Below are 26319 nucleotides of genomic sequence, written 5' to 3'. Positions count from 1 at the left end.
ACTTCAAGCAGGTTACGGCTGCTGTACTTTGAATACCAAAGGGCATGCACACAATGCTGCAATGTGGCACTGCTCCTATGTACCAGCATCTCAGACATTGTGTTAACTTAGAAAGCTTCATCTTGCCCTTCTTCCCATCCAATAGCACTCGCAGAGAAGACTAAATGGCTAAAGCCATTTAGCATGAAGACCAAGATGTCTTTTTCTATCTCTGTGCCAATGAAAGGTCCTAATATGCTGTGGGTGCTTTAGAGGGTTGACAAGCAAACAGGAGTGTCTCTCCTCAACCCAACCTGCTCCCTGCATCGTGCGCTAAATGAGATGTATGCCCCCACATCTTTTGGGAGTACATGCTGCTGCCTTTCTAACTCAAACCAGCATTAACAGGGAGCAAAGAGATGCCAGGTTAATGGCTGCTAAGTGTGGCAAGTGTCATCACACTCATATCACATCTGCCTTTCAGGGAGAGTTGTGACTGAGCCAAGAAACAGCAGTCTCCTTCCTAGTCACATCCCTTAGTAACTCCACACAGCCCATCCTTGATTGACTGGAGTGACCCTCTTAGGTGAAGTTCCGGATAACAAGATAGTCTTGTTGCTAACACTCAGATTATGTCCTTTGGAGTCTAATGCATATTTGTTTACTCCCCATTGCGAGGACTGTGATAGTCAACACAGCAATTAATCACCGCTCCTACCCACCCACCATTTCTTGGCAATTCAGATGCTGTTCTGCTCTTAGGTCTAGTCAGGGATGGGAGGGCAGCTCTGTAGAGGCAGAAGCATGTGAGATGGTCCCAACAATGTGCTGTGCTCCAAGAGACTCTTCCAAGTATGCCTTTTAAACTTGTTCTTGAAAAATGGTTATACGCAGAGGTGCTTGAGACTAACACGTTTTGTGTCAGAGCAGAGCTGGCTGAATTATCACACCATTCAGCATGGCAGATCTGTGGTATCAAGGCTGCTGCTTCTTCTTCTGTGGGCACGTCAGTCATCATTAATGGATCACAGCCCAGAGGTAAGTTCACTAATGTCTCTGTTCCAAACTCCCAGTAGAAAGGGTTACAGGAGCCCCTCCCTAGCCTAACCTGCTGAGCATATGTACTGAGAGAAGTGCATCTCCCCTCAGCATTAACACGGTACAACAGAGATGCCAGGTCAAATAATGACCCGTGACAAATACAACCTGATCAACTGTGGACAAAACATGCATTAGAAACCAGGAGCTAGCCCTGTTGTAGTGGATTTCATAAACTTTCAGGGCTGACAAGTGACTGAAGCACCATTATCCCAGTAATAGTCTCCTTAGTCCACGACACAAAATCCCTCCACTTGTCTAGGCTACAGTGACAGCTATCTCTCAGCATTTCCAGAAACTGTCACATGCCAGATACTGTGAGACACTCAATGCTATCATCCATCCCTGTGACCTTAGAAAGATGCAAAGAGACAAAGGGAGTGGGAGTCGGAGTTTGCACAGCTTCTCGCAGCTTTCCCTGGGACCTGGAGGGTGGTACCGGAAGCCTCTGTCTCCTACAGTTCCATCACTGCACTTGCTTCACTGTCCTATCAAGCTCTGCTGTTGTGACTTAGCTCCACGAAGGCAAGATCCACAACTTTGTCGTGTACAATCAGTATCTGAAATGCTGCTGAGACACAGTGGGTGTTTAATATGTGGAAGGGAAGCTCTTGTCTAGTAGTTCTAATTCATGCTCTAGAGTGCGCAGATTATCTAGAGGCCACTGGAGGTTATTCATCAACAAGTACTGGGCAGGCCAGCCAGACCATAGGCCAGGGCCATGGCAGCCCCAGGGACTTGTGCTTTGTGCTCTGCAGCAGTCTTGCTGCCTTTCCCTGTCTCCTGTACTGGACTATGCTTTGGGAAATGCTTGGTCAGTGATGAATGAAGGCTCTCTGCAGAGGTCTCCAGTAATCAGAGCACTGACCTGAGACAAGGGACAAGGAGCCACATTCAGACATGCCCTGGCTCCCTTCAGCAGCTCCTGCCTAGGATGTTACAATGCTTGTTAATGCAAGAATGCCCGTATTCAAAGGACAAGTGGCCAGCACTAAGTGACAGTGCATGTAAGCACACTGCCAAGCTACAAGGTTGCTCTACTCAGGGCAAATGCTATCACTCGGGTGAGACTCTTTGTGCTCTAATCTCCTTTGTGCAGCTCACTTTACCATCACATAGATAGAACTTGCTGTCCCTGCCTGAACCTGAAAGGTAGGACCCCTGTACCTGCTCTCAGCATCTCCTCCCCTCCATCTTTCTTCACCATTGTCTCTGTTCCATTCTTTTTTTTTTTTTTCTGTTCCATTCTTAAGAGGATGGTGTGTGTGTGTGTGTGGCCTCTTTGCACAACCCCAGTCTGCCCCGGATTACCTAGGCTCATCCTGACCCCCTCACAGACCACTAGTTACACCTCTGCTCATCATTCTGTCTCCACTACAGAATTCACCCTACTGCTGTGGTCTCCAGCTCAGCACAGATGTCTGGCCCAAACACCCCAGAGTCATCCTAAACACCCTCCCCTCCACCCTGTCCAGGCTCTCCTCACTCTACCTCCTGGGTCTTTCTTACCTGGTATGGTTTGATCCTGTATAGCTCACACTTGTAACTGTACTGTGCTCTGACAGCTCCCCCACTGCTCTCTCTATCTATCTTCCGGCACTCCTCTCCCATTTATCTCGACACTAGAGTGATCTTTCGGAAAGGAAGATCTCTTCCCCCGTGCTTCCACAAACTCCACTTCTTCCAGAAAGCCTTGATGATCACTCCATAGCCTCTCTACTTCCTGTAGGGTAACAGGCTCATGCTCCTTGGGCATCTCTACCAGAAACAGCTCAGAAGGACCCACGTATCCTCTGAGCTATCCATGGTGCCGAAGGAGTCTCTGGATTTCTGTGGTGGTGCGCTTTCTTGAGTAATATTTGGTAGTCATCTCCCCTTCCTCTCTGCTGGCCATGCTAAATTCCCTCTTCATGTGACTACGATAAGTCTAGATTGGGTAGATCATATCAGAGATGTCAGAGATGAGTTTAGGGAGGCCAAATGTCCTAATTCTCTCCAGGGAAACAGGAGGGGAAGCTGATTAGTGGGCTTCAAGAGGTAACGTCATCTTAAAGAAGAGGTACGTAACAAGTAGTTCTTCATTCTGCACTGGCACTGGTATGAGAGGTTGCGACCATTCTGTGAAGTATGAGAAGAGATGTCTGGTGCTCTGAGGATGGATGGAGTTACAGAGGGTAAAGAGTTTGATCTTGTCTCGCTCTGCTGGGTCAGTATACCGGGGCCAGATTATACACAGACTTACTTTCTCCTGCTGGCCTGGAACTCACTCCACAGTTCAGTATTTTTCACATCCTGTTTGTCTTAGACATATCTGGGTAAAAACCCTTCCTGCTTCCTTTAGACTGTGGGCTTATAAAGGCAGGTTTGCATTTGATGTATTTTCATTTCTCCTGAAGGCTGGTGGAATCTGAGCGAAGAGCCACCTCTGGTGTTTAGTCTTATATTAAATATAACTCTATTCTAAAGATCAGCTTTCTTCAGGCTGGCTTTATTTTCTAATGTTCAACATAGGAAGGAAATCTAAAAGCCCCACGATCCATCCTAGGAGCAAAACCTGTCAGCCTACCCTGACATACTCCATCACACTGAGCACATGATTGTGCAAAGTGCACACTCAGAATGTTTGCTAAATGAATAATCTAATTTGCCTCTGATGAGTCAAGAGCACTTAAGAATTTTACAATATTCCAGGATCGTAACAATGAAGAGCAATCTTGAACAAACTGTGCTAAGTATATCCTGGTCCTAGGACATCACTGGAAGGTTCTAGGCCCTCACTAGAAATAAGTTTCTGTTTGTTCACAGGAGAGGCTCAACACTGCGGTGCTGAAGCTTTAAACAGAAGAAGCAGAGCTGGGCATTGTACTATGAAGCAGAAACTGGATGCACACTGACTGCTTGTCTTATTTATGCCAGGCCCCGGTACTATGACCACTGATCAGCCAGACCCACTGACCTCAATGGGCTTAGAGGTTGGGGGCGGAGGACAATGAAAAGCAACTTCAAAACAAGCTGGAGGCGGGCGGGGCTGCAGGGGCAGTTGAGAGGTTAAGAATGTTCGCTGCTCTCCTGAAGGACTGGAGTTCTGGTCCCAGTACCCACAGCAGGCGGCTCACAGCTGCCTTTAACTCCTCCTCCAGGAGCTCTGATGCCCTCTTCTGGCCCCTGTGAATATTTTCACACATGCGCGCACACACACACACACACACACACACACACACACGGAAACAAAACAGTGCGGTGAATGCTCTAAGAAGTCACAGGACATGGTAGGGATTGTAAGGTCAGATGTGTACTGAGCAAGCTTCCCAGAGGATCATCTACATTGCACCTGAACACAAAAGGGCAGTTCCTCCAAAGAGGGCCAAACAAAGAAATACTGGAGTGCCATGGTTAAGTGTGTAGTTCACATGAAGCCCATCCTGGCTGCATCAGGAACGGAACTGACAAGGCGGAAGTGTACAGACACTCACACCTGTTGTGGGGCGGGGCAGGAGTTGCCACAGTAATTCACCATAGAGCCACAGGGGCTTCTTGAGCTGAAAACAGGCTGACAACAAACAATTCGAGGTCTCACGGTGCCTGGCTGTTGCTTAAAGGTGACAGCTCTGGGTACCAGCCTCCAGTCTTCTGGTTGGTGATCAGGGGTGAGTCTGAGTTAAAGGCAACATGGTGGAATGCAGTAGTTTTAAATTTTCTTTTTATATGTCAAACACCTGCTGGAATGAAGTATAGAAAGCTGATACTTTTAGAGAGGCAGGGAGTGGTTCCTGCTGAACCTTGAATGTACACGTGTGTGATGTGAGGCCCTGCCTCTTCAGCCACCCTTTCCCACAGCTGTGCGAGCATGGGATCGGTTCTGGTTCCAGCACAGCCACTGATTCCTCTATGATCCAGCTCAAGTGGCCATACCTCTTTTACTCTGCTCACAAGCCCCACCAAGTGGCCAGGCCTCACAGTCTCTGACATCAAACAGACTGCAGGGACAGTCTGCACTTAACAACTGTCTGGACCAGAGATTTTTAGGCAGCGGTACCTTGTGTGGGTATTGATGTACCTCAGCCACAAATGGCTGGACAGGGCTGGGGCAGCCCAGTTCAGACAGGACATGTGCACCTTCCTCCATACAACATTATGATTTGTCTAAGTGTGTCATCTGGAGAGCACAGGTAATCCTGATGCAGACAGGAGGAAGGAAGCCATCCACAGGAGCCCCCACTCTCCGCTGGCCTCCATCCTCTTCCTTTAGTCCCTGTGTCTACTAGCTCCCCAAAAACTGGTCCTATTGCATACTGGGAAGGTAAACAATGGCCAGTGTGGCTAGAAGGCAAGGATCAATCGGGCTAATGAGGCAATGACAAATGGACCCTATCCACCTGGGCTGTCAACCCTACGCCTCCTCTACCTTCCTCCCAACAGCTCCACACTCTCCCCACCACTTCTGACAGATGTGATTCTGGCTACAGTAGAAAGCATTTTTGCATTTAGAGGGAGAAGTTCTAAAAGAAAGGTACTGCTTTTCTTAAAAGGGTAGAGTCAGGGTCCCCTGAGATGTCTCGGGAATGCTGAGATCTGAGGAAGATTTGATGGCTGTTTGCTGAAAGTAAGCATGCTACAGGGGTAAGTGACCATGCAAACAAGCCAGGTGCTCAGACCTGAGGCCCTGATAAGGTTTTCTCCCAGCTCCATTTGAACTACCTACTATGGCAGCACAATCAAAAGAACCAATGCCCCTGGAGAATGATGAACAAGCCTGAGCCCTGCTCCCCTCCTCAGTCCTTGGCAGCACCACGACCCAGCCCAACTGACCTGGGCGATGACCCTTCATGAACCTTCCCTGGGCACTGGGCTGGTATCAGAAGCATGGAGCATGCTCCCAAGTGACTGGACAGAGCTTTGTGCACGTGGTAGTAGACACAGATGGTGCAATACTGAGAGATAGACTGATACCATGGCAATCCTCTGGCCCCGGCCTTTTGAGGCTACACAGACTATGCTGGACCCAACATCCCAGACCAACCAAACCCTGTCAGAAATTAAATAAAATAAAATGAGCTAAGATTTTCCCGAGGAAGTCGTCTCCTGACTTCTACTTGAAAGACACGCCAATTCTAACAAAAACTGAACAGTGGAGTCTAGCACATGGAATGGCGTTTGTGTCCCAGAATACTAATGGTGGCAGGCAGAAGTGCAGTTTGGGGTGAAGTAGTAAACTGTACGGCTTCTCCTTGTGTAGTTCCCTGCGTTGAGGAATTATAGGTCCTTAACTATTCCCTTCATAGACATTTACCAAGTAGCTACTGAATGTAAAGTACAGTGCAGCAAGCATTTTTTTTTTTTTTAAAGTACTTTGGAATCAAGTATGGATCTGTGTTCTGAACCATTTCTTCTTGAGGTGATCCCATCAAAGCCTCACTGTGTCTGGGTTTCCTCATCTGACAATGATGACAGTGATAGTACATGCATGTCAGGGTTGTTATGAGAATGACAGTCAAAGTCCTTAGACTCACAGTTGACCTGCAGCAAGTATGGGACCTATTAAAACTCCTTCTATGCCTCAGCTGCCTCATCTGCAAAATAAACATGATAATTACACCTCTGTCAAAGGATACTTTGTGAGGACTAAGTGGAAAAAAAGCATGGGCAGCAATAAGCGTATCACCTTATGGTTATTACGTTTGCAATAAATACTAGTAGTTTTCAAGAATCAAACACTCAGATAAAAAACAACAGCTCATGCAAGAAACCCTGTCCTTGAATGATTGCACCAAAGACATTAGCTTTCCTCCACCCTGAGTTCCAGTTACCTACGAAATCCTGCTGGCTGCTAATTAGGCTCCGCAGTGATACCCCGAGTAGCTGTGATGTCTGGTCATATACTTCAGGCTGCCCTTTGCCCTCATGTTGACACAGCACCACACTGCTATCTAAGAGGCTGTTTGAAAAGCTGGCTTTGTGAAACAGAACAAGGAACGGAGCCTTTGGGCCCTTGGCAGGCCCACTTGGAAAGCAACAGAATAGCTCTGTTTTACAGTACCAGACTCCAGGAGTAACTCGAATTAATGCTGACAGCGAACAGCTCTTTTATCAGCTGGCAGAGACCTGAACACAGGACTTGGCATTTGCGGCCAAGAGGCCTGTGAGGCTCCCCTGTGTTTGAGTATGAGTAGAACTGTGGGTTCTCAATCACACTTAGCTGGAAAGTCCACATATGCAAATGCTGAAGCAACTTCCTGCCTCTTTCTTCAAGGCAAGCCAGCCAACTCATCCAGAGGCAACCAGCCTCTAATTATAATTACACAGGCTCAGGCAGTGTCTTTTTTTTTTTTTTTTGGACTATTAGTTGACCAATGATGACACCTAGTGGCTGGCCACGCATCCACAAGTTCAAGGTCATCTTTTGAGGTTGGCTTGGGCTCTGAGACCCTATCTTGATGCACATGTATGTAATGTTTTGTATACACACATTTGTATATACATGGCATCCATTTAGTAGAATGGAGAACAGAGTAATAAAGAAACAAAGATCACAGGTCACTCTGATTGTTTTATATGACACACAGCCTTTTCTTCGTCTTGCTGCGTAGGGCCTTATGCATGTTAGGCAAGCATTCATTGTATAGAGATTTATCTCCAACTCTAACTTTTTAAAAAATTATTTATTTTTATTTTATGTGCATTGGTGTTTTACCTACATGTGTGTCTGTTCGAGGGTGCCAGATCCCCTGGAACTGGAGTTATAGACAGTTGTGAGCTGCTATGTGGGTGCTAGGAATTGAACCCAGGTCCTCTGGAAGAGCAGCTAGTGCTCTTAACCTCTTAGCCATCTCTCCAGCCCCTCTTAATTTTTATCTTAAAAAAATAAAATTTTTCCTCTTAATTTTTCAAGAAATATGTTTTTAGAGAAAAATGTGCAAAGCACATTAAAGTGGATAAAAGATCACAAAAGTACACAGGAGGGGGCCAAGTATTACACACACTTATAATCCCAGTATATAGGAAGCTAAGGCATGGGAATTGAGTTCAAGGCCAATATGGGACATACAGCAAGACCCTATCTCAAAAACATCTAATTCCTTCTAATCTTTCCTAATCTCTGCTATGGCACTTCAGCCAAGGCATCTCTATATGGGATTCTTTATAATACATTATTTATGAACACCGTGCTATGGGACCTTTCTGAGGTGCAAGTCTCCTTATACTGCCCAGGGTGGTCTGAAACGTCTCAGTTCAAGTGGTCCTTCCACCTCGCCTCTTCAGGAGCAAGGCTACAGGTATTTAGCACTGAGACTAGCTTATGCCCTTTACTTAGTCGGATCCCTCCAACTTCAATATCTTACTGTGCTTATTTTAATCCCAACCTACTCTTAAGGGAAGAGAGGAAGACAGACACACAAGCGGGCAGATAGACATGTATTTCCTACTATAAGGATTTCTCTTATATAGCCATATTTTAATTAGTCAACTCAGGAAATGAACACAGATCTAACCTATAGCCCTATTCAGATTTTGGCAACTGTCCCAATAATGTCTATTGTAGAAAAAGAAAATCCAAATTATATGCTATGTTCCACTGCCATGTCTCCTGAGTCTTTTTCAACACGAGTGTCTTAGTTACTGTTCTATTGCAGTGAAGAGACACCGTGACCGAGGCCACTTAGAAAATGAAGCATTTAGCTGGGGACTTGCTCACAGTTTCAGAGAGTAACTCCATGAATACCATGGTGGGGAGCGTGGCAGCAGGCCAGCAGCATGGTGCTAGAGCAGTAGCTGAGAGCTCACATCACACCTGCAAGTTGCAGGCAGAGGGAGAAAGAGGGAGGGAAGGAGGGAAAGGGAGAGGAGGGAGAGAAGTGGGGGAGGGAGGCAGGCCTGGTGTGGGCTTTTGAAACCTCAAAGTCCACCCCCCAGTGGCATACCTCCTGACAACCATCATACCTGGCTCAAGGCTTTTATTTCATTTTATTAACAACTTTTAAAAATAGGTTTCAATTTGCAGTCTGGCAAGGAATTCTGTTTTAGGGTACCTCCCTAGTCCTGAATACTGACATGGTATAAAATATATTTTAATTAGAAAGACAAAAAAAGGCAGTATTGCAATGCTGTTTTACTTTCTTTTCTACTTTTTATTTTTGTTTTGTTTTTCAAGACAGAACCTGACTATGTAGCTCTGTCTGTCCAGGAACTCTACTATAGACCAGGCTGGCCTTGAACTCACAGAGATCTGCCTGCCTCTGCCTCCTAAATGCTATGACTAAAACTATGCCTGGTGCAATGCTGTTTTTTTTTTCTTTTAAAATATGGAACGCTTCACGAATTTGCGTGTCATCCTTGCGCAGGGGCCATGCTAATCTTCTCTGTATCGTTCCAATTTTAGTATATGTGCTGCCGAAGCGAGCACGCAATGCTGTTTTAATGGCTTTTCAACTTAAAGTATGGCTACAAAAGTCCTGTCCTCTCACAACCCTGAATACATCTGTCTGTTCTCTTGTTTACTTATTGAGTTCATATTTACCGAGTGTCTACTCTGAACATGTGTTCTAGGAATGGGACTCTATCCCATTCTCCAGTAACAGCACAAAGCAAATATTTCAGAATCGGGTAGGGAATATGAAACACATAGGCGAGGACTTCTGAATATCTGGGAGGAGTACTTCAAACCAGCAGGGAAGAGCCTAGTTCTTCAAGAAAGACAAATAAGCAGGTAAGGCTGTAGCTGGGAGCCCAGGAGGAAGAGGGTGGGGCCTCTGAGGCATGAGTAGTTTCATCTTACATCACAGCAGGCCTTTGTATCCATGAGTGCCACATCTGTGGATTTAGTCAACTGTATAGCAAAAGTATTTAGGGGGAAAAAAAGCTGTGTGTGCATTGAACATGTACAGGCTTTTGGGGAGTCATTATTCCCTAAACAACATAGCACAACACCATTTATATAGGACTTCCATTGTATTGGACAGTAAAAGTAATCGACAGATGATTTAAAGTATACAGGAAGGGGCCAGGTGTGGTGACACATACCTATAACCCTAGTATTTAGGAAGTCAATGCATGAGCAGTTTGAGTGAAGGCCAATCTGAGATATACAGCAAGGCTCTGCCTCAAAAATCAAAAAGTATACAAGAGCATATGCGTACACGATATGCAGGTACATGCCACTTTAAACAAAGAACTGCAGTGACCACGGGGGATTCCTAATGGTGGCTTTCCAGTAACAGGGGTGGCAAGGAAGGTCAGCAGGATAGAAGACAGGTGTTAACAAAAGAGATCAGCCAGTACTGGGGACTCATCTAGTTCACCAGGAATTCTAGCTTCCCAGGACCCACTGTTACCTCGAGATGTCTGCCTTAGGAAGAGGCAAGAAAAGAGAGGGGTCCCCTAAGAATCTGTCTTCAGAGAAACACATCCCATCACTTTGTTCCAGCTGAAGTCTGTTCACTGTTTAGAGCAACTGGTTTCTAGAAGCCCAAGGCAAAAAAGTAAACAGATGATATGGTCATTTTTTTCTTATATAAAAATTACATGAGATGTAAGTTAAAGACAAAATATGTAAGAATTTTATCAGTAATTATTAGATGCTTCTGCCAAATGTTTTAAAAATTAACAATAACTTACAATGTGCGTGTGTTTTAAGGAAAACAGCCCTAAAGAAACAACTGATCTGATGTGGAAATACTACATAATCTCTTGATAATGCCAAGCCCTCAAATACTGGAGTGCACCCCAGGGTTCTGGAGAAAAGAGGTTTAAAGAAGATAAGAAACCCATCACATGTGTATAAACACTGCCACCGTGTCCTTCCCTTGGGGGATGAAGATGACAACATGGTCATCAGAAGATGGAAGTACTGCTGGTGAACACAGGACCATGGGTGAGATTTTTACTACGGAGGCTCTCCATGTATAAAGCACCCAATAAAAGCTAAAGGACAAATCAGGACAAATCTTACAAATAAAAGCAGTTGAGTGACTGATAAACGGCTGAGAGGATCCAAATTCATAGTGTAACGAAGGATGGAATAAATGAGAAGGCTGCTGTACTCTAACCATTACCCTCTGAATCAGTTTTGTAAACCCCGTCTCTCTCCACCTCATATAGTCCAGGCTCGCCTTGAATTCACAATATAACTGAGGATGGCCCTGAACCCCTGATGATCCTACCTCACCTCTAAGTGGTGAGATAGCAAGTATCCACACCCCTGGCTTGTTCTCAATTCTTCTTTGAATATACGAAAGTAGAGAGCTGTCATGAGATTACTCCTTCACTGTGACTGGAATCTGGGCCCGCATTTGCTAGTTAGCAATACTAACAATATAAACTAAATGGACAATGTTACTCACTTTGTTTCCAAGACGGCAGATATTCAGTTCATAGTTGAAAATTCCTGCTTTCTGGTCGCTTTTCTGTCGCTGACAAATTATCTTTTTTTTTTTTTTTTTTAAAGATTTATTTATTATGTATACAGTGTTCTGTCTGCACATATGCCTATAGGCCAGAAGAGGGCACCAGATCTCATTACAGATGGTTGTAATGTGGTTGCTGGGAATTGAACTCAAGTCCTCTGGAAGAACAGCCAGTGCTCTTAACCTCTGAGCCATCTCTCCAGCCCCTGACAAACTATCTTTGAAAAATACTTATTTTCATTTTTAATTGTTTGTGAGTGCAGACACCTGCTAAGGCCAAAGGTTGGATCGCTTGGAGCTAGAATTACAAGCAGGTGTGAGCCACCTGACATGGATGGTAGGAACTGAACTCAGGCCCTCTGCAAGAGCAGCAGGTGCTCTTTGTGTTGTTGTAGTTAACACAGTATTTTTACTGATTATTTGGGAATTTCACATAATATACCCCGATCATGCTCACTTCCCAGTCCTCCCAGGTCTGCTCCCATCTCCTGCCCTTGTGACCTCCCCACCCCACCCCACCCCCCCAAAAAAAGGAAGGAAGAAAGGAAACCAAACCAAACCAAACCAAACCAAGCCAAACCAAACCACATGTCCATGTTGTGTTGCCCATACACTCACTGGAGCATGGGCAGTCTCCCAGTGGTCCAGTACATGCTCTTAATCACTGAGCCGTCTTTACAGCCCCTTTGGTAAAGTCTTAAGGAGGGAGAGGATGCACAACACTAGTGATAATCTGGTATAAACACTGGTTTTGCTAAATGTTCACTGTGTATTTAGTAAGTATGGAACTTCAACTCACGGCATCTTAATCGTTTTACTCTTTACCACTATAAATGGTGTACAATTCTAAGTTTCTAATAATAATAGTACTCTCAAGGAATGTAGAAGGAGAACTATGCTTGGGGTGGCTTGTGTAAATCACTCAAGTCCTCCTGCAGGGGACAAAGAAGGCCAGTGTTGCACTGGAAAAGGCGCTGTCACCCCAGTTCTCCAAAGTGCTTCAAAGTCATAGCACAGATCTCCTCCTCCCCCGATTTCTGCTCAACACATACCACTCGGACTAGCACAGCGCTTCTGCGCTGTTCTGCAGAAAGAGATGGGAGACACTTAAGGGCTGCGAGTGAGCAGCTGCACTTCAACAGTTCCTCTGTACAGTCCTGTAGGCTAGACCATTCTCCTAAGGCTTGAGTCAGAGCCATGGCTTTGCCAGCACATACAGCTTTCTTTTTTTAAAGAGAACTTTCCACAGTGTTTGCTTCAGACAGTGGACGCTTCTTCCAAGGCTCCTTCCCAACGTCTCCTCTGGGGAGCTTCTAACCAACCCCAGCTGCAGGGGTTGAGCGTGAAGGCCTCCTTTCCTGCAGGAGTGGTGGGACTTCATCATACCATGGAAGGGGCTGGGAGGCCAGGAATGACTCGGAAGCAGTTCCGCGCTGGGCTTTTTTCCTTTTATAAAAGGGTCAGGTGTCCCCACTGAAAATCCAGATCTAGCTGCACACACAGGGCCAAAGCCTGTTCGGGGAGGGAGTAGGGTTGAGTCTTAGCATGCTGGTGACCACACAACACATTGGAGGACAGGCCTGGAGGCGGGACAGTCAGTCCTGCTACACATACACTCAGATCTGGTTTCTGTAGGTTCTGAGTTTTACACTACCTTGAGAGTCTTCTTTAAATAAAGAATACAAAATTAAAGCCAGGCATGTTGATATATACCTGTAAACAGAGGGCCTGGAAGGCAGGGGCAGAGGATCATTACAAGTTTGAGGATAGTCTGGTCTACAGAGCAGAACCTGTGTCAAAAATAAACATTCAAATAATGCAAAATTGCCAGGTCACAGGAGCTACAGGGATGGGAGTGGTTGCTGCTAGGGCAAGACCTGAGACCACAGTTAGCTCATGGTGGGCCCTGCTGGTTGAGAAATATGCAGACCAGGGATTCCCATAAGCCTTGTGCTTCTGTAAGGCCATTCAGAGTAGAATGAGGACCTTGGAAATAAAGTCCCACAGCCTCAAGTGTAAGGTGGATACTCATAAACATTTGCTATCCAGCCATTGAAAAGCGGTCTGCTGACTGCCGCTGACCCATCCACCACCTCCCTGCTGCCAACTGCGTACCCATATTTCACCTTCCATACAAAGGAGGATTGTTGCTCAAAAGGCGTTGTCATGACCAGCACAGGCATGGGTTTCTTGCTCATCTGGTTATTCATTCACCAAAAGTGCACGGGCATGTATTTATTACAAAACACAAACTACAAAATCAGCTCAGCCCAAAATAATGCTGCCCTCGTTCTACACACTCCCTGTGCCTGACACAGCATGGCACTCAGTCGGTCGGGAAGACACAGGATAACGGGGCTGGAGCTCCATCTCCTCCTGACTGCCCCAGAGACTGGTTGCTGAAGTGAGTGCCTGCCACGTGAACAGGCCCCTTCTGGCTTAGCCCATCTCTGGTCCACCTCTCACACCTGCGTGACCAACCATCAGTCCCTGTGTGTATGTATCATCCCACAGTCCCAGGCCCTGCTTCCTCCCTGTTTCCTCCCAAGGGAAGTCTCAGCTTCCTTTAGTTGGCACCTGCTCTTTTATTGAAAGAAAGAAAAGTAAACATCTGAACTTAAAGCAGTTAGTTAAATATAGCTGTAAATATGTGTTTTCCTAATCCTTGTAAATTATATAAATAATTTTCCTAATCTGGTAGCAGAATCACTTTCTCAAATTTTAACAGGGAAATGAGTTCTAAAAAAGGAGAGCTGTTTAATTGGGTTAATGCAACTGCTTTCGATATGTCCTAGTTTGGTGACTACAAGCTTCTCAACTGCCAAATCTTTCTCAAACAAAACAGTAACTTCTTACATATGAAAGTGTCTTCGTGATGCTGTTTGTCGTTTATCACAGGGAACAAAGCATTCTTCAAATACTTGTCTATACAATGGAGCTGATACGGTGATAGGAAAACAATGGCCATCACAACTGGAGAGCTCCGGTGTGCCATGCCTGTACCAAGCACTGAACAGTTTTACTTAACCCTTTCCACGACACCGGACACTATTATCCCCGTGTAAACCTGAGCTAGGAAGGTAAGCCTTACCATCTCAGCACTTAGTGCTCACACTATAATGAACTTCACATAACGGATATTTTTAAAAATAACATTTATTTATTCATGTGACTGTGCACAGCATATCATGGTGGCTGTGTGGAGGTCAAAGGACAATGTCCAGGAACCAGTTCTCACCTTCCATGTGGGTTCTGGTGATAGAAGTTAGGTTACCAGTTTTGGCCGTGAGGGCCTTAATCCACTGATCCATCAATCCAGCCCAAGACAGGTTTGTTTTTTTCTAAACCACATACATATTTTAGGTTACTCTCAAACTCCTGTTTGATTTAAAGAAACAATCCGGTGAAGGAGGCTACTTTAAAAAACGACTTTCAAAGTTTTCAAAAGTGTCTTACGAGCCACATGCCAATAATCTAGAAACTGTTTGCTGACCACTGAGCACTGGCTACAGAGATGGAGACTGCACTCAGCTCATCACGTGCAGCGCTTCCTTTAGGGGGGAGATCGGATCTTATGTACTTATTATCCCACTAACAGATGAAGCAGCTGAGACTCGGCAAGGATGGGTCACTGCTCATATGTCTCAGTAACTGAAGAAAACACAAACCCATGGCCTCTTTAGTCCAGCATCCACTTCCCTGTTTCAAAAGGTGCACTGTGTGGTGGTTTAAACGAGAATGGCCCCGGCGACTCATATTTGAATATTTGGTCTCCAGTTGGTGGCAGTTTGGGAAGGATTGGGAAGTGCTGTCTCCTTGGAGGAGGTGGTGTGTCACTGGGGGCAGGCTCTGAGGTTTTGAAAGGCAGCATTAAGTTAGCACTCACTCTTTCCCACTGGGGGTTGGAGATGTGAGCTGCACCTTTGCTCTGCCATCCACAGACTATTATCACTTTAGAACTGGAAACCCGAAATCAACTCTTCTTTCAATAAGTTGCATTGGTCATGGTGTTTTAACACGGCATTAGAAAAGTAACAACAACAACAAAAAGAAAACCATGCATAAATAGCCTGTTTTAGCTAAGAGTGTGGGAATTATTTCATGTCTGTACCCGGGGCTTCAAATGGTCATGTGGAAACCACCATAGGGTTTTCTGGCTAAGAGGAGAAGGCAAGCGGTTCAGGAGGGCTTCAGCTCTTCCTTCTGGGTCCTGACTCCCAGCATCGCCTGGACATGCGGCTCATGTGACATGCGGCTCATGTGGGTCTCTGGGAGGGAGGTGGAGAACTATATCCTGTGTCCCCTTTGTCAACAGCCAGTAAATACAACACGATTCACACTTGGAATGTTGTCATGCTCAGCCCTATGGACGGAATCTGTTCCCAATGCATTTAATATCCTGTTAGACCATTGTGCCCAAAGTGCCTGCAAATTTAACTGACCCCCAAACCGTAGTAACGTGTGTCGCTTACTGGCCTGGACTGCTCCTTCACTGCAGGAGGGGGTACTACACTGGGATCCCATACAGAGGAAACTAAGGCAGCAGAGTCACAGATTCAAGGTTCTGTTCCCAGGGCTTCAGCTAGAGAAGGAAGAGGCAGCTGCTGACTTGTAAGAACGCTATTTGGGGTGATGAAGGAGACCAGTGGGAAGAGGAAAGAGAGTAAGGAACAGTGATGGGGGGGCGTGGATAGGAACAGAGCATAACAAACATAGAAAGATACAATGAATCCACTATTTTGTAAGCTGATGAAAAAGGTAAAGAGAACTATTTCTGCAGTGGGAAAAAAAAAGGGCCTCTTTTTTTTTTTTTCAGTGAAGAGGTGGAACATTCCACAAGGCTCGATTTTGTGGAACTGATAAGCTCTGCACAGAGCCCTCATCAAAACACCCTCATGATGTGCAGCAAATCAGCTCTCTGATCAAGAGAAACTATGCCAGGGTGCTGAGCATGAGAAGCGGTGACTGAGCCATTTCCTCAGAAGCACCAGCTTTCTGCAGGGTTATGCCAAGTGTCCTTTGGTATGAGGGCAGTGAGACCTACCCAGGGACATCAGTCAAAGGCTTCTGTGGGGCCACTGAGAACAGGGTGTCTGAGACTCGCTTTAGAACCCTCCTGCACAAATAAGGGACCTCCTGGTCCACACACACACACACACACACACACACACACACACACACACACACACACTCCCTCCTGACTCTTTTACCTGAAAAGGTAGAATGGGGTGAAAAAACCCTTTTTAGGTTTCTGGAGAGGGGTTTCCTGTCCTGGATCAGGAGCTGAGTTAATACAACAAGACACTATAGTGGAAGTTTCCACTGAGCCATCAAGCTGTGACACATAAGAAATTCCAAAGGAAGGGGTAGATAGACCATAACATGGAAATTTCTAAGAAGTCAACCTTGCCAGTTCTAGGGGCTAGAAAAAGGTATAAACAGGACAGGGCAGTGGAAATAGACAACATTATTAGAGGAAGAGTCCTTGAAAATGTTCTGATTTCCACCACCACAAAGTGGTGGGGACAAGGTTGGCCTTTCGATTCAAGTTCAGAGAGGCAGGGTTTTTTTTTTTTTTTTTTTTTTTTTTTGGGTTTTTCGAGACAGGGTTTCTCTGTGTAGCTTTGCGCCTTTCCTGGAACTCACTTGGTAGTCCAGGCTGGCCTCGAACTCACAGAGATCCGCCTGGCTCTGCCTCCCGAGTGCTGGGATTAAAGGCGTGTGCCACCACCGCCTGGTGAGAGAGAGGCAGGTTTTAAATCAGCTTCTGCCAGAATCCCAGGACGACAGTGCAGCAGCTTCTATCCAAGGGTACCAAATGTGAGAGGGGTTGTTCAAAATGTCAGAGTAAGTGGCTCTGTCCCCTCCTTCATACAAGTAAGGGAGCACAAACAACTTGAGCACCAGAAGGCAACCTGAGTGTCCCTTACAAAAGATCAATGAGGCGTCTGGAAACCAGAAGCTGTGAAGGAGGACACTGCAGGATCATGGAAGGTACAGAGAGGTTGACTGGGGGGACCTGGACAAAGCCACACAGGACATCAATAAAGAGATCGCCTTTCTCCATCAGCCTGCTGTAGTATGGCTTTTTCCATCCAGGCATAACATGCGCAGCCCATGCATGCCATCTCGGAGTAGACAGTCTTGGTACGGTACCAAGAACCCCCTAATCAGCAGAACAAAACACTGGCAGCTAGGTCTATGGCACTGGTGGACAGCTACTGATGGTGCTCCAGTAGAAAGGTAGGTCACAAGGTCCTCTTTCCCGTTCCCCACATTCCCAGCTACAAAGGATCTTGAGAGATGCTCGAGTTATAGAGAAAGTGGAAGGTTGTCTGAAAGAGGGCCTCCATGCGGTGGTTATTCACCAAGAGGTGGGAATTTTCGGTGATGCAGGTGCTTGGGCTCACCTGCTGCCAAGATTCTGTTCTGCTCTGCTCCAAGCCACCCACACTATGCAAAAGCATTCTCAGACAGACCCAGCGCCCGAGACTGTGCTTTACTAAGCAGCTTTCACCCTGTTTTGAGGATGGAAGATGACTCTGTACCTGAGTGGACACAAGAGCAGCACCGTGCGGCCAGCAGCACCCACTGATAAACAACCTATTCCTGGGAGTAGAGGGGGTGCCACCCCATAAATTCATCAGAGTAAACGGAGACTATAGGCATCCATGGGAATACTGAAATCCTATCAGGAAAAACCAGGCTCAAATACTTATCAGACACACCAGACCAAAGAAAGAACTCCCCAACCTGGACACCATGGATGGATACCTAGCAGTGTTAATAACAATAGGCCCCAGTGACCTGTCATCTGACACCTGATGTGTGCATCGAACGACCAAGAGGCAGAGGACTCCAGACTGTCCATTCAGCATCACTTGGTCCCCACTTTGGTCACAGCTTTCTCCTACTGCCACCTGCTTGTCCTCCTGCGAGGCTGTCTGGCCTTGGTCCTTTGAGACCTTAACTCGACCTCACACTCGAACTGCTAAATCAGCTTCTCTGCATCTTGGTTTCGTTATCTTATCAATGGAGACTTGTCTATCCCTGTCAGTTTCCCAGCTTTGGCTTCCAAAGCCCCTTAAATTCCCTGCCTCTTTAATCCTTTGTCGCCACTCTATAACCTACACATTTGTGTGTGCAGAGAGATATTTAGTGTGTGATATGTAGCGTGTGATCTGAGAATTAGTATTAGTAGTAGTCAACACTGGAACCACCACACCCTGTGAATTTATTCAAGAAATTTGGACACGGGAAAGACACAGCTGTGTGGTGTTTCTGACACGGGACATTCAGGATAATCATGAAAGCAGCACCTCCCCCAGTGAGCTGTAAAAAAGTCCAATAAACTCACTGGTTTGCCAAGTTGGATTTTGGTGGAATTATATATATATATATATATATATATATATATATATATATATATATTTTTGGTTGTTGTTGCCTTATCTGGGGTGAACAGACATTTGTTCACATCTTCCCAGGAAGAGTTAATACAACACAGTCCTTAGGTTCAAGTCAGCTGTGAGACTGTGTTCTCTCTCCTGTGGCACCCAGAGAGATCCTAATCTAAGCAGCTGGAAGAGCAGGTGGCCTTTCCTAGAGAGGACTGCAATTTTCTAAATGAATGAGTGTGTGTGTGTGTGTGTGTGTGTGTGTGTGTGTGTGTGTGTGTGTGTGTATGTGTGTGTGTTAGGGGTGAGGTATGAATCTCACTTAGTCTCTTTAATAATTCCATAAGACAGGTATCTATCCAATCTGACAGGAAACAGGCTCAGAGGCAAGCAGCTTGTCTAGGATCACACAGGAAAACAAGCAGAGTAATCAGATCATGTACGGAACTAAGTCTGAGAGCTAAGCCTAAGTTGTTTTGTTCTCTCAGCTGAGCAGGTTTCTATGGAATGCACATGTTTGGAGCAGAGTGGGAAAGCAATGAACCACATGATTTTAGCAGTGTCTTCCAAGTTGGGATTCTGATCCTATCACCGGTGGGTGGGAAGGTGGAGACAGGGTCTGGAGCAGACTAAGGAGAGAAGAAGGAGTCCGTGTTCTATGCTTCCTGAGTGGCAGCTGGAAGTTGCTGGTCCCAGCAGGATGTACTGTGACAGACTTAAGATTCTCAGAGTTAGTCATGTGCATAGATATGCAGTTCAGATACTGCACATAAAGTATGTAGCAGAACCTGGCATTAGGTAAATGGCAGCTATGACTGTGAAAACTTTATAAAGCTGGAAAATCTCAATATATAATTTAAGACAAAATGCTCAGCCACTGACATCATTGTCTGTTCAACAAGCAGCCATGTTTACAATGGACACTAAACTTTGATAGGTGAGAAAAGAACAGAGAGTAATGCCAAAGACTAAGCTAGCCAAATCTAAAGCAGCCACAGTTAAGTCAAACAATGGTTTATCAGCTGGGCCCAATGAGAGAGGAATGGAACCCAGGATCCCTCATGCACAAATCATTACAGAAGGTCTGCAGATCGACCGAAGCTCAACCATTGCCTCTAGGTACCAACTACTCTACAGCTCCTCGGGATGCAACATGAAATCCTCAATTCAGGAACTTCCCACCAAGCTCACAGTAAGGCCACTCCCTCTTGTCCTTGCCATATGCTCACCGCTGGTGGCCTGGACCATGACACCAATCTTGAAACCAGGAGCAGCATCACTAAGGCTATATCTAATTTTCAACCTTTCAAGTTTAATTGATTCCAAACTAGTAAATTTCGAAATCAGACCACTTTAGTACTTAGAGATTTTTGGCATCTTCTTTCCCCACCCTTACTGTTGGCAAAACTTTTTTTTTTTAAATGTTTTTTCCTTCATAGGGAACCCACCACATTTGGTATTGGTGGACTTGCCTTCAGTCATGGGACATATGAATAGTGTAGTCAAAGACATGCTGCTTGCTGTCCATTGCCCATTTTTAATCATGCTGATTCCAACAGGCCATCCATCCAGGCCAGTCAAAATACTTCCTTGGTACTACTATTAGAAGTCTGGCAGAAGAATTACTCATGTTAAGATCTGCTTCAAAGAATGGTGGCTGGTGCTGATGGTTCCATCTGTCACCATGGTGCAGAGATGGAGTGTGGAACAGGGATGAGAATGAAGCTGATGGGAGTTAAGGTGGCAGGAAACAGGAGAGAGAGGGAATATGTGGCTGGATGAAGGCCTTGGAGTCCCTCAACACAACTGTGCCTAAAGCTCATGGAGAAACATGCCAGTCACGTAAGTCAATAACTTAGTTTAAGCTGGAGTTCTGCTGACTATGAGCAGAATAATTGTAACCAATAAACCTTATTTAAGGGAAAATAAAGGCCCAAAGGAGATTTCCTTCTATGAGTAGACCAGTCCCTGTGGAATTATGACCAAATTACAGTCACCTCTCTGAATGAAATTCTTATAGGAAGTCTAACTGTCAACAGGATAACTTCAACACCACACCTTTGTCAAGGACAGGTCCATCTAATGAGGTATTTTGAAGAATATAAAAGAAAATACACAAAAAACTCACCAATGGCAAAGAAAAATATACTATAAGGATGGTACGCATGAGAGCAGGGTGTGGTGGTGGCACCTGTAATTCTGCACTCGGGGGCCTGAAGCAGGAGGATTTCTGAGTTTCAGTTCAGCCAGGGCTTAACAGTGAGAGCCTGTCCCAGGAAAAAGATGGGCCTGCAAATGGATGGGAATGTTCCAGGAAGTCTGTGTGTAAGCAGACAGCACACTGCCTGGCACAGTCACCACCCAATGAACAGCAGACTCTAATTATGACCACTGATGCTGTTCTAGTAAATCATTCACTTTCATCACTTCTACTCAATTTCCCACTGTCTGCTCCTCTACCACTACTATATAGGTAACTTTCCTCCTCAAAGTATAAAGTAGTTAGAGATCCAAAAGCAACTGATGTCCTTCAGTTCTACTTTATGGTCTACACAACATTTTTACACACAATCTTTTTTTTTCTTTCCCCATTTCCAGTAAGCTTTGAGTTAAGTATCATCCCCACTTTCCAGACAGGGAAACTGTAGCTCGGAAAGGTGGCTTTGTAAGGAAACTGGTAGAGCTGTGCTTAAGCCCAAGCTTTACCTAAGTTTCTTGTTCTTGCTTTAACAGGTAGTTCCCAGCTGTGAGGCCACTTGCTTCCTGTGGTCTTCCCCAAGCCTGATGAATGAAAGCAACAGGAGCCTAGTGTGCCTCTGATGGGCTGGGACGCCGCCGGGTGGTGTGAGTGAGTGCCAGGCTGGCTGCTTTCTGGTTAACTAAGTATCTGTTGTACTTTCTGCTTGTGCTGTTGGACCACAAGGAAGACATACGGAAGTTTCTACTTTCCAAGAGCTAACAAAACACCAAGAAGGGTAGAGTAGGCAAGGTGAAAAAAGAGGGCGCCACTTGGCTCGGAAGGAGGCTGGAGCAGGTAAGATCACGGTGACAAAATTAAGAAAGGATTCGACTGACCCTTAAAACAACAACAACAAAACAAAACAAAACGCCCCGGCTCTTCAGGTGGAAGAAAGGGAAGCACAATGAAATAAGATGCTCTATGTGACGGTGGGACAGATTAGCCTGGCAAAAACAGAAGGCAGAGGGGCTGGGGAAATGGCTCAGTAGATAAAACGCTTGCTGGGCAAACCTGATACCTACATTCAACCTTCAGCACCCATGTAAAAGGCCACTGCGGTGGCATATGCGTATAATCCCAATGCTGGAGATGCAGAGATAGTCAGACCCCTGGGCTAGCTGACCAGCAAGGCTAGCCTAATCGGCCATATACAGGTCCCAGTGAGGAGAAAAAAAAGAGCAAAACACAGGGTCAGTGGCTCCTGAGGAATGACACTCATGGATGACCTCTGGCCTGGACACAAATACCACACACAGTGACTGAAGAGAATAGTAAGGAGTGAGCAAGAGAGGCTGGGCTTAGGCAGATGGAGTACAGAAGCCAGAGAGGGATGCCTGGGCTGGTGTGATGGGGAGTGGAAGAGACAGGGATGGCTTGTGAGCAGAGCAGGGACATCCTGAAGGACAGCTAATGTGGCATCTGTCCATGTTCAGGCTTTAAACACTTCAGCCAACAGCCACCCATGTGACTGCCAGAAACAAAGCCTCATTCACCTGGACTTTACTCACGAACAGTCTCAGTTCAAATCTGAAGAATCATATAACAACCCCCCCCCCGCCCCCAACACACACATACAGAATTTGAAGAGACATAAACAACTGCTATTTGAGGAGTAAATTTGGGGTGGCTTATTATAGAGCAAACGCTCACACCACAAAACCAGACTACAGCTGCAAGACCAGGAAGTGATGCCATGTTAATCCTCAGATGCCTGTCCCTTAAAAAATGATTTCTACCAGGGAAGTACTGTCAGCCCGAGAGTCAGCCACACTAAGGGTAGAGGAGAATGAATACAAAGCACTAAGAATGGCCTGGGGCAGGAGAGATGACTCTGTGGTGAAGAGCACTGGCTGCTCTTGCAGAGGATCTGAGGACCCAGCTCAGTCACCAACACTCAGATGGTGGCCCACAACCACCTGCAACTACAGTTCCAGAAGATGCAAGGCCCTCTTCTGGCCTCTGCAGGCAGCTGCACTCATGTGCACATACCTCCACATAGCCGCACATGCGTACACATAATGAAGAATTGTAAACCGGTCTTAAAGAGGATACAGCCTGGTGTGTTGTAGTTGTGCACCCATTTTCACTCCAACATACTTCAAGGCAAATTCCTTAGGCAAGGAACATTTTGGTTGTTTGGGAGACTATACGAGACAAGAAGAACATCAACATGGGCCTGGGAATGGTTTCAGTATACAGAAATTTTTATTTTAATAGCATCTGGCATGCAGTCACAGATCTGTTCCTTGCCTCAATTCTTAGCAAAAAAACCCTTTTTTTTTTAAGGCATGGAAAATTCATAAATCATTCAGAGAAAAAATGTGCAAATAAATATTCAGTCATGTTTAGGGATGCATTTGACTTAAAGTGTGTCTAGCATTTCAAAAGTAACTTTACACAGTCACTTTGTTTTAATAATGAATGAATGAGACCTTACCAGCAAGGCTTTTCGTGGTCCAATGTCTCCAGGTTTTAAATGGTGGGGTGAATCTGAAAGAGAATTAAACAGACATTCCAGAAGTGAGTCACATGTGGAAACGATATGCTTTCATCCCAAGTGACTGTGTAATGCTGAGTATTTATTCTTTTGGTTAAAGATTAACAAAGCTTGTTCCTGGCTCCTACTAGAGTAGGGAGTGATTTTTTGCCTACATACTTCAACTTCCTGAATAGAAGGCATTCTCTCATCTGCCTCAGAGAGTGGCTGGAAGGCTGGGGCCAGCATAACTATAAATGGTAGTGTTTTCAACCAAACTCTAAGTGAGCAAGAGCCTCCTTGGTTGTCGCTCCCGCTTTGGTCCCACAACCCCCTGATGCTAGGATTAAGCCTAACTTGAAGGACACTAGGAGGGATGTGCCAGGCTTTTCAATGCGGTCACCTGAGCATGTAAATAATAAAATTTTGCTATACTGGTAATGGCAAGTCCCAAGAGAAATATAATACAAGCTACATCAAAAGTAAAAAGAAATGGATGAAAGTCTTCACAAGAGATTTGAATGAATAACAATGCTACTGCAACATGAAAATTAAATTAAATTTTAATATAGATATTTTACATTTCTTCATTTAAATAAACTTTATTATATATATTTGAGGTTATAGATGACATTATGAAATAATTACATAAATAGAAAAAATGGTCCCCACAGCAGCAGTGACTAACCCCTTATCTCATAGTTACTTTGTAACAAGAACAGCTCAAATCCTTCCTACAAATTACCACCTGAATCTGTGTTTGCAGCTTCTACTTCCTCACCTCACATCTGCTTCTTTGTGCCCTCTGACCTGCAGCTGTTCAATTCTTCCCCTGCTCTAGTTTCAAAATTAAATCATGAAGATCCAGTACCTCTCAACTCAGAATAGCCACCAGCCAGTGGCTGTACATAGAACAGAACAGATTGAAAAAGATATTCTCAGCTTTCAGTAAAATCCAAGCTACAAAGCAAATCAATTGAAATGGAGTGTGTGTGTGTGTGTGTGTGTGTGTGTGTGTGTGTGTGTGTGTGTGTGTGTATACATACATGCATATGAGTATGAGGCACACCCAGGCATACATGTGTTGAGATTAGAGGTTAATGTGAGATGTCTTCCTCTATTGCTCTTCATCCTATTTTATTTATTAATTATTTTCTGCACATGAATGTTACGACTACATCTATGTATGCGCACCACAGTGTTCTCTTCAGGAGCAGCAAACACTCTTAAACCGCTGGCCACCTCTCCAGCTGCTTCACCATACGCTTTTGAGAGAAGGTCTCTCACCAAATCTTAAGCTTACCTTTCCAGCTAGACTGTCTGGCCAGCGAGCCCCTGGGATCTGCCTGTCTTTGCTCCACAAAACTAGGGTAACAGATGGTAATGCCACTGCACCAAATTTTTATGTGGTGCTGGCAACCTGAATTCAGGTCCTCAGGCTTGGGCAGCCAAGACTTTTATCCACTGAGACATTTCCCCAGCTGCCAAAATAGAGATAGCAGTCACTATTTCCTTCGAAATAATCCATCGCCACCTCATTTTGATAGAAATCGGCTGCAGCAAATATTCCACAGCACCATTCAGGGGCCTGCAGGACCTGCTCCTGTTCCTTTTACCTCGGCTAATCCTCAAGGTAACTTTATGTGCTAAGTATGTAATGGGGTAACAGAAGTACAGTGAGATTACAGGACTTACCCAAGGCTTTAAGAGTCTGCCTCCCGAGTCCACACTTGTAGCCAGGCTACTCTACTCTCAATTAAGCCTGAACATCTCAAAATAAGATATTCCTTTCGTTTTTAATAATGCCCACCAACTATCCAAATCAGCTCTCATGATAACATGGTTAGACAATCACAGTAATGGCAGATGGGAGAGTTACTTTATGCTTGAAAATTAAAAACATTTTAATTTGATGTGGGAATATGAAAACCACAAGCAGGCCTGGAGTCAGGCAGAGTGCAATGAATCTGGCATCTGTGTGAATGAGAGGGGAAGTGGGAAGGAGGGAGGAAGGGAGGGGCAGAGGGAGGGAAAGAGGGGAGGATCGTACGAGATCTACAGAACACCTTGTCTCTGCCATCTGTCTCAAGGCCCATCACTTCCATCCTTCTCCAAGAAGTCACAACTATGTATCTATGCATCTGTTTTAGCAGCAGTAGGGAGTTAAGACAGAAAGAATAAAACAGAAAGTTCTGATTCAGAAAAAAAGAACACACTCTTTTATTAACGCCTGGGCAGACATCACATGCAGTGAAGAAACTTAGACCCACAGGATGGACAGGCCAGCTCATCCATGACACTGCAGAATCTCCAGGCCAAGGCTGCTGCACCAGAGTCACACACTGGGCCTCAAACCTGCAAGAAGACTCACCGAACCTCCCCCTTGTCTCATTCCTACCATTCCCCATGGGCATGCTATACGTCAGTCACCCAGACCTCCCTGTCAAGCGATAACCAGCAACCACCGCTGCAGCGTTTGTTCAATTCAGCTGACAAATGCACCGGAAACAGCAGTGACGGGAAGAGCTGGTCTTTCCGGAGCCAGGTACCAAGGTACCACAAGCTTCTCTATACTGTCAGTAATTCTGAGTCACCCTTTATTGCCCCATTTAGCAGGTAGGTAAACAAGCATAACTAAGTTGGTAGCCTAAGGTCACAAGGCACGTTGGTAACAGTACCAGATGGGGAAGCCAGATAATCTGTTTCCGTAACAACTGCACTGTACCCCAT

At 45.4% G+C, this 26319-nt stretch overlaps 1 protein-coding gene and 1 non-coding gene across 2 annotated transcripts in view; both read right to left on the bottom strand.

Moving 5' to 3' along the window:
- The window catches only part of Gng12 (G protein subunit gamma 12), a 120722-nt gene that overhangs the window by 46090 nt on the left and 48313 nt on the right, over positions 1 to 26319 (bottom strand). Inside the window, exon 3 of the mRNA XM_052720427.1 lies at positions 23551 to 23603. The gene's annotated coding sequence lies outside the window, so the exon portion shown is untranslated. The remainder of the gene's footprint in view (positions 1 to 23550; positions 23604 to 26319) is intronic.
- On the bottom strand, positions 9372 to 9478 carry LOC128100260 (U6 spliceosomal RNA). Its single transcript, XR_008214761.1, has one exon. It is a non-coding gene; the product is annotated as a U6 spliceosomal RNA (small nuclear RNA).

Source organism: Peromyscus californicus, unplaced genomic scaffold, assembly GCF_007827085.1.
Source record: "Peromyscus californicus insignis strain IS unplaced genomic scaffold, ASM782708v3 Scaffold_6__1_contigs__length_162567912, whole genome shotgun sequence".
NCBI classification, from domain to species: Eukaryota; Metazoa; Chordata; class Mammalia; order Rodentia; family Cricetidae; genus Peromyscus; species Peromyscus californicus.
Note: the sequence above shows the minus strand (reverse complement) of the source record. Positions and strands in the feature narration are given on the sequence as shown.